Source organism: Aquarana catesbeiana, unplaced genomic scaffold, assembly GCF_042186555.1.
Source record: "Aquarana catesbeiana isolate 2022-GZ unplaced genomic scaffold, ASM4218655v1 unanchor240, whole genome shotgun sequence".
Taxonomy (NCBI): domain Eukaryota; kingdom Metazoa; phylum Chordata; class Amphibia; order Anura; family Ranidae; genus Aquarana; species Aquarana catesbeiana.
In genome coordinates, this window is record NW_027362669.1 from 51,872 (window position 1) to 61,495 (window position 9,624).

A 9,624-nucleotide genomic window follows, 5' to 3' on the forward strand; every position below is an offset into this window, starting at 1 on the left:
GAATGAATGCCAATCTAGGACCCCCGGTGGGATCCCAGAGAAATGTGCCCGAAGGCTCAGAGGGAGTCTGTTAGAAGTCAACAGAACAGATCCTGAAGGAGCTGTGCCAGAAATCTTCTCAGATCCCAATGATCGGTCTGTTAAGGGGGGCGTGAGTCTTTGGCCCTCTTGCTTTGTTGCTTTTGCCATACCGGTGTAATTGGGCTAGTTGGAGGAGGTCTCTTGATTGAAGAAGATCCTTTTCCTGTTGCCTGGGGTGGTATCTCTTGGGTAATGAGGCCTAATTGGATCAGCAGCCGCTCACCTTCAGCGAAGGACGAAAAACCAAAGGGCTTGTTCTGAAAGGAAAAATTCAGGCGAAAGGGGAAGGCCCATCTGTATGTGATTTCCCTTTGTGATAGAATCAGTAGAAGAGGTTTTAGCGACCGCCTTTTCTGGACCGTGAGGGGAGACAGGTCAGCAAAAATCTGTATTTGATGATCCCTTATGGCAAGCTTTTCATTTGATCGTGCCGCTCTCATTACCTCCTCTTTGACCGAGTAATAATGGGGCTTAACTATAATGTCCCTGGGGAGTCCATTCTTCCTCACTGGCTGGAGTGCTCTGTGTGCTCTGTCTAACTCCAGTTTGTGGTCTGGTATGCCAGGGATAAGGTTCTTGAGAAGGGTACGGACCGCCGGTTGCACTTCTTTTACCGATTCCGGAAGACCGCGTATTCTGAAGTTGCATCGGCGGGACCTGTTTTCGAGGTCATCGATTTTAAAGAGGGCCGCTTCAAGTTGTTCCTGAATGTCCTGGATCCTGGCTGTATTTTGATTGATTCTGGCTCATGACTGGTCAGTTTTCTGTTCTATGTGCTCAATCCTCATCCCCAAGTGCTGGAGGTCAGCCTGTATAGCTGAGGTGATTTGTGTTGCTGTTTGGGCAAGACCTCTGGCCAGCATTGTGGAGAACGCTTCCATCAAAGCAGGTAGATCTGTGGGGTTTTGTAATGGAGCCTTTCTGTCAGTAACAGAGTAGGTGGGAGTGCTCATTATGTCCTTCAGGGGGGTGAGATGGAATTCTCCCATGGATCTCTCTATCAGGGATTCTGTGGATGCTGGTGAAGCAGGGGCTAAGTAATGTGCACTTACTGCGTTCCTCCCCTGTATGGAGCTGGGGGCAGGTTCCTCTTCCTGGTCCGCAATGGACTCCTCTGCTTCTTGGTGTGAGCTGTGTGAGCTCGAGGCCGCCATCTTGGATCGGCCTGGTTGCAGCAGCGATTCCTCCAGCTGTCTCGCTAAGTCTCTTCTAGCGGGGCACCCGGTCATCAGTTTATGCCCGGGGATGTCCCCGAGCAGTCCACGGTGGAGCGGGTCCGGTCCAGGGTCTCTGGCGGCTACAGCGGGCTGGCGTGGGCAGGAACGGTGCGGAGCTCTGTGGCTAAGCAGCCATGTCAGGACGCTCCGCGCATGCGCTCTCCGTATCCTCCATTTCATAGAAATCTGCAACCCTATGTAGCCATTCAGTGACTGTTGGTACTTGTGTAGACTTCCAATGAATTGGAATAAGTGATTTGGCAGCATTTAGTAGGTGCCTTGTGAGAGAACGCTTGTATTTTTTTAGAGACCAATTTGAGATGTGTAGCAGGCAGCATGCTGCATCCAGAGGCAAAGTCGTCTCCGTAATCAGTTTGATTAGATCTAAGACTTTATTCCAGTAGCTAGCGATCAATGGGCATTGCCACCAAATATGCAGCAAAGATCCCCTATCTTTCATGCATCTCCAGCAACGGTCCGACGATTGTGGCTACCACTTGTTTAACCCCATTGGTGTTAGATATCACCGTGTCATCTATTTATACGCTGTTTCTTGAACCTTAGTGCTGATGGAGCACTTATGTGATAAAATACATGCGTTCTCCCATTGTTTAGGGGTTATGTTTATCTGCAAAGCATCAGACCACCTCCCTCTAAGTCTGTCATCTGCTGGTCCCTTTGCTTCCTGTAACTAAGCGTACGAAATGGAATTGTTCTGCTGACCGGTTCCCCCTTATGGCACACCGACTCAAACTCCGTCAAGGGTCTAGAGAAATCTCCCCCGTTGTGGTTATCCTTAAGATAACTTCTAGCCTGTAAGTAAACCCAAAAGGGAAGCTCTGTCACATTATCCTCCCTCTTTAGGACCTGATAATCTTTTACTTTACCCTGATGATAACATTCACCTGCCAGTAAAGGTCTGTCAATGAGAGGTGACTTAAGGTGAGAATTATTAATCCCTGGGATAAACCCTGGGTTATCTTTCATTGGTGTTAATGGGCCTAACGCAGAAGTGATCTCAATACCTCTGGGTAAATCATGAATCAATTTAAGGGTAGTTCCTGTTATGGGGTGGCGCTTTAGGTCTTCAGGATAATTGGACCATTGTAACCATGGGGCAAAGGAGAGTGGTGTGGGAGAGAGATCCATCTCCAACTTCACCCAATCTTTACTGTCTCGGAGGCAATGCCAATCTATAATCCTCGCTGCGTGTGATGCTAGATAGTAATCTCTCAAGTTGGGTACTCCGAGCCCCCCACATTTCTTTTACTTTTAATAACGATTCAAATTTGATTCTTGGTTTTTTATGAGCCCAGATGAATCTCAAGAACAAAGTTCTTAAGGTCCTAAACAGACTTGGTGGTAACTTAATCGGTAATGTGCGAATTACGTAAAGACCCTGGGTAAAACGGTCATTTTAATGATGGCCGCTCTACCAAACCACGAAAAGGTTCCCGAGTGCCAGTTGTGTAGGTCTCTGTCTATATTTTTCAATAGTGGAAGGAAGTTTTGGTCATACGATGACGAGATCTGTGGAGTTAAATTAATTCCTAAATACTTCAGTTTTTTAGGGTCCCATTTGAAAGGGGAGTTGGCCATTGCAGAGGAGAGTGAGTGGGTGGGAAGCGAAATGTTCATGGCTTCTGACTTAGAATAGTTTATTTTTAAGTTAGAAACATAACCATAAAGTCCGAATTCCCTAATGAGGTTGGGGAGAGTGATTTGAGGCTTAGATATAAAGAACAATAAGTCATCCGCATAAGCAGCGATCTTGAACTCCCGATCCTTCACATGCCAGCCCTTTACAGAGGAATTTAAATTGGTTTGTCTAATGAATGGCTCCAAGGACATTATGAACAGGAGAAGGGATAAAGGGCACCCCTGTCTTGTACCGTTGGCAATGTGGACTCTCTCGGAGAGTGTGCCATTTAATTTTTAATCTTGCCGTGGGCTTTTGATAAAGTGCTGAAATCCAAGCCAACATCCTCGCGCCCAGACCTACATGTTTGCAAGTGGCCAGCATGTAGTCCCAAGCCACTCAGTCGAAGGCCCTCTCCGCATCTGTGGATAAGAGAAGGCCTTCTGTGCCACCTGTTCTAATCTTGTTTATTAGCAACAGAGATTTAATAACATTATCCTTGGCCTCCCGACCAGGCATAAAGCCTACCTGTTCGGGACCAACTAATTTATGAAGGACAAGTTTCAGTCTGTTGGCAAGTATTTTTGCGAAAATTTTAACGTCTATATTCAACAGGGATATGGGACGGTAGCTTGCACATTCATGAGGGTCCTTGCCCACTTTTGGGATGACCGTTATAAATGCCGAGAGCAAGTCAGGTGTTATCTCCCTGGAATGAGACATGGAGTTCAAGGCCGCTGCCAATGGGGCCGTTAAAAGATCTGTAAATGTTTTATAGTAAATTGCCGTATACCCGTCCGGGCCCGGGCTTTTACCTTGTTTCAAATTTTTAATGGCAAGTTTGATCTCAGTTGTGTCTATTGGACATTCCAGTGTATTGGCCTCTATGTCTTCCAAAGACGGGAGCCCACTTTTTTCTAGATACTCTCTGATGATCTGGGATCTGTCACCTGTCATTCCTGGCAGTTTATGTTGTTGTGGTAAATTGTAAAGACTTGTGTAGTAGTCATGGAAATGTTTTGCAATATCCTCTGTAGAGACATCTAAGGTACCGTTCGCTCGTTTGATGCCTGGGATGTTGGTGTTATGTGTGTGTATTCGTAAAGCCCTTGCTAGTGTCGTCCCAGGTTTGTTACCTTCCTCGTAATAAATCTTCTTGAACAACAAGAAGCGTTTGGCCTTAGTGTCAAAGAGGTTCTGCAGGGATTTCCTAGCGTTTAATAGTTCCGTGGTCGTGCTGACCGACAGGGACTGTTTATGTAAAGTTTCCAGATAGCGAATGCGATCTATCAAGTGTGTAATCTCTCTTTCTCTTTGTTTTTTCCGCTTCGAGCCTATCGAAATCAGTTCCCCCCTCATTGTACACTTATGAGCCCCCCTAAAGTGTTAGCGGGTCCATCCCAGGAGTGTTATTTTGGTCAAAAAAGTCTCTCAGGGAGTCCCCCAAATTGTGTACATATGTAGGGTCTGAAAGTATGGAGGAGTTGAGTATCCATATCTGGGCTTTTTGTGGCTGTTTCGTCAAGTCTAAGGTTAAAGCTATAGGTGCATGGTCTGATATGGATTGCGTGCCTATGCAGGCTTCTGAGTGTAGGGAGGTCATTTTGTGAAATAAAAAGATAGTCTAACCGTGAGTATTTCTCATGGGGCGTTGAATAAAACGTATAATCTCTACCGGTCGGGTTTAAGAATCTCCAGGAATCTATCAACTTGAGAGAGTGGAGAAGGTTTTTGATACTTTTCAGTGTCCTATATCTGATACTGGTAGACCCGTTAGAGGTGTCTGTCAAAGGATTCAAGGGTATATTAAAATCCCCTCCCAAAATCAGATACCCAGATGTGAATTCCTGTAATTTATGAACCATCTGAGTGCAGAAGGTTAAATGGGCTTTATTTGGGAAATAGACATTCGCTATGGTAATGGGTATGTCGCCATATGTCCCTTTCAAGAAAATGTACCTTCCCTCCGAGTCTGTCATTTGTTCCGTCAAATTAAAGGGTGCATTCTTATTGACTAGGATTGAAACCCCCTTCGTTTTTGCCTGATCATTGGTGGCATGAAATGCCCTAGTGAAGGTTGAGTCGGTGAGCCTGGGAACATGCCCAGTCTTAAAATGGGTCTCCTGCAACAGTATAAAATGTGGCTTACCTTTTTTAATTTCTCTGAGCAATGTGGTATGTTTTTTGGGTATGTTCAACCCTTGAACGTTATGTGATTACCGTAGGGTTGCATCCCAGGAATGGGTAGGCCATGATGCAGACCCAGAGGTGGTGTCGTGAACTGAGTTCCAGAAATATGTACTTACACACCATCAGTGTATTCGTAAAGCGGGCAACGCGATTGATCAAGGTCTATAAGAGAAAAAGAAAATTAAAAAGAACAAAGAAAAAAACAATGAACAATGAACAAGTTTAGGTTAACCTCTAGATAGGGCCCTATCTAGAGAAATAGTGTGTCTGGTAGTCTACTGATAGCACCAGATCACTTTGTGGGGCAAAGGGAGGCGGCCGCCTGGTATGAGAACAAAAGTAAGAATATTATCCTGTGTCTGAAACAATTCACAGAAAAACAACGTGTAGTCTGGAAATATATCTGGCTAACCGCGTCTCCATGTAACACACAGCCTTGAATATAAACTACAATAATAAGAGTATAATAAATTCACCCTGACTAACAGGGGGTCCAAGCTCCCTTAATGTGCGGGACAGCTAAACTGTTATGGTTTCTTAAACAGTAACTGCAATAATGCGATCTCATCTCCTCTCATGGTCATCACCTCCAAAGTGTTGTGACCACCTGCGGCTTTTATTCCACCCGTGCACTATTGGCTGCTGAACATAAATACTATGCAATATTGAATTACGTTTTGTCTTTGACATTTTAACAAACAACCTCCATTATGCTCTGGAACTCCATGTGATTACCAAAACCTGTTGGAAGCTAAATTTGGAGCCCGGGCTGGAAAAAAAAAAAAAAGAAGGAGGGGAAGAACCCCCCCCTCCCACAAAAAAGAAAATATGGAGATTTCTTAGAGAAAAAATTCAAAAAGTTGTGACTGTCAGTGAACTAGTAAATGGTGCTGAGTCACTATGGTCGATGAGAGGAGGATCAACCTGATCCTTAATCTTCTGCATGGTCACGATCCACTCTTGATCTCGGATTCGGGGTGCCCAGTTTGGAACCTCCAGATCTCTCCTGTTTCATCTTCTTAGAGAGTCTCTTTTCTGGCGTGGAAAATGGCGACCGAGGCGGGCTTCTGTCATGCGATGGTAGTGCAAAGTCCGCGTACCAGTCAGGAAGTTCCACTAGATCAAGGCCTAGTCCCGCACAGAAATCAGGAAGATCTGCTGGGATGCAGAGAACGTGTTGGTGGCCATTCGCTGACACAATGAGCGCAAAAGGAAAGCGCCAGGTGTATCTGAGATCCCTCTCCCTGAGCTTATCCAGTAGCGGTCGTAAAGCTCTGCGTTTTTTTTAAAGTAATTTGTGATAAATCATGAAATAGCATTATGGTTTCACCATTAAAGATGATCCTGTCATTTCTTCTGGCTCTGCGCATTATATCTTCCTTCAATTGAAAGTTCTGTAGGCAGCATATTATGTCACGCGGCGGGGCCGTATCAGGGCCTTTAGGCCGAAGAGCCCTGTGAGCCCTGACAAATTCTATTTCTGTCTCTTCTTGCCTGTCTAGGAGGCTATTGAAGACCCTCTGAAGGGCAGGAGTTATCTGGTCCACCTCCACTGATTCAGGGATCCCCCGCACCCTAATATTGTTCCTCCTGCCCCTGTTGTCGAGGTCCTCCACGTGTCTATTCATCTCAATGAAATGATGTGCATGAGAGACAGTGACCTGATCCAGTCTGTGTAGGGCCTTGTCTCTCTGCCTCCCTGTGTGCTCTGAAGCCGCCAGTTTCTCAGTGAGAACTACTAAGTTTGTATTCAGGTCTGTGATTGCAGCTAAAAACGTGAATTTGATGTCCGCCGTGAATCCAGACATATCTGCATAGGTCAGGGGTTTGTTCACTCTAGATTTGCCCCTACCTGTGTCCTCTGTGGATTCCGAGTCTCCGCTGAAATCCTCCTCCTGGAGCTCGGCCTGTTGCATCGGCGCCATCTTGGGACCGGCCGTGCTGCTGCCCGCCGCCGGCTTTTGTCTCAACAAATCGGTGATGTTCCTGGCAGCGGATGGCTGTTGTCCACGGCGGGATCGTGTCTGCGGGGTGGTGTAAAGTTTTCTGCCCGGCATCGAAGGCTCTGCGGCAGGGTGTCAGGCTGTAAGGCTGTGTGACTTATGGAGCTCTTCTAGTGTGCTTCCATCCGAGCCACGTGCCAAGCCACGCCCCCCACAGGGTGTTTTTATCCTCCATCTTTACAATTCTCTCTTTATGTCAGATTAAATTACTAAAAAATATATATGTATACTCTTATATGGAATCCACCAGATCTTCTGTTGTTGTATATGCAATAGGTATATCAAGAAGTCACATATGTTCCAAAGGATGTATACATGAGCCCACGTACACACACCTATAAATACAGCCCCCGTTTACAAGACTGACTGTGAGAAATATACATGTATATACATAAGTGTGCCAAAACATACCCGATCACAGAAGTATGTGTAAATAAATAAATGACTCCGTGCCGTCTAACACCAACTGTGTGTAAAGAGCGTGTTCTCATATACACATCCCGTGTGTATATTCTTATATGAGATCCACCAGATCACTGTTGTTGTATATGCAATAGGTATATCATAAAATCACATGCAATCCAAAGGGTGTATACGTGAGCCCATGTACACACACATACACACACACACACACACAATCCCTGTTTGCACACTTAACTGTGAACGTAGATCCCAAATACAAGTAAACAGTTAAATATAAACACAAAACAAAAAAAAAAAAAAACAGAATTAAAGAAATGAATCCTCAAACCATTCCCTTTCCTATTCCCCTCCCCCCTCTATCTCAATTTCCCCACAAAGTGAACCCCATCACGTCTGTCATATTTCCTTATGTCCCTTTGATTGATTTCTACATTGGGATCTATTGGGCATTTGTTGCCATTGGGCAGGGCATTGTGGGGGGTTCATAAAATTATTCCTCCTCCAGTCCACAAAGTCAATTGGGGGTAAATCTAAAGTCTCTACAAACACTTGCAGATCCTCCTTAGTGCGCAGGGTTACTGTCTTGCCATTTCGAGAGGCCGTGAGGCTAAACGGAAACCCCCATCGATAGTCTCTACTGCGCATAGGGCCTCTAATAGAGATTTAACATTCCATCGTCACATTAAGGTCCTACGTGATAAGTCAGGGTACAGAGATACATGTACTCCCTCCAAAATAATTTCAGATTTGCTTCGAGTTATTTTCATAATTGATTCCTTAACAGTATATTTATGTCATTTGCATATGGTATCTCTTGGCTTCTCAGAATTTGGGGTTACATTAGGGGGGACACGGTGAACCCTATCCACCTCAATGTTCTCTGGTGAGGAGTCCCCCATTATCTGGCGGAATAGTCTTTGAACAGTTGGGAGCAATTCAGGTGACCGAAACGTTTCAGGTAATCCTTTTATTGGAATATTTTGTCTATAATCTCTATTTTCATAAACGTCTAACTGGTCCCTGTAGAAATTCAGGGCTTCCTCATGTTTTACAGTGTCTTGAATGTCTGCTACTGCTTGTACCACTGCTTCATGACTATTTTCTAGTGACTCTACCCTGTGACCCATTGCACGTGTATCCTCTCTGAGGTTTTCCACCGCTTGTTGACACCACTGTTCCACCGCTGATATCAGTTCCTGGATATCTGATTTAGTGGGAAGGGACCTTAAAAGCTCTCTAATGTCCAGCTCCAGACCCTCTAGACCCCCACCTGTCCCTACAGACAGTTTATCTCCATATTGTATTGGGACAAAGCTAGGGGTTTTGGTCTGTGCTACTGATCCCTCTCCAGGGGAGCCTGGTCCATCCACATTCTTTCCCATACCAGCCCCCACACTTTCTTCCTCCGACCCTGGGGGAGTCCTATCCTTTGTGGATACTTCCTCACTGAGGTTCAATACTGTCCTGTCTCCCCCGTTCCTACTAACCACTTGGGTCTTTTATGCAATTTGCTCTTGTACCTGGGAGTCCACTTTAGATGGGCCATCTCTCCTTCTCTCTGTTCCAGAGTCAGCTTTCATTGGAGTTTCTCCATATCCCAGACCGCTCCGGCTGGGGGATTGTAGAGCTGTCTCTATCACTGGGGGTCCGCGCTTTTTACTGTGCTGCCATCTCTGTAAGCCGTCCTTCCCCTTCCCAGCCCTGGAGATCTTTGCTCTGTGGTTTGCATACAGCGACCCGGCGTCGTCATTCTCTGATCCGTTTTCCTCGGTTGCAGATTAGCTCACAGCCCGGGGAGGTGTAGAGTGGAGGGCGTTACTCAGCACATCCACTCACACAGGTAAATGAATTCTTTTTAACCTCAATAGTTCTGACAATATACAGACACTTTCATGTACCAGCATCTGGCTTTACGGGAAAATAAGTAGAGCTTCATTATCTGGTCATTGAAGTCCACCCCTCCCATATAAAGATTATATTCGTGGACACAGAGAGGCTCTTCAACTACATCAGATACTGTGCAAATTTGAACCACAGTTTCTGCATTAATGGAATTAACCACTTGCCGCCT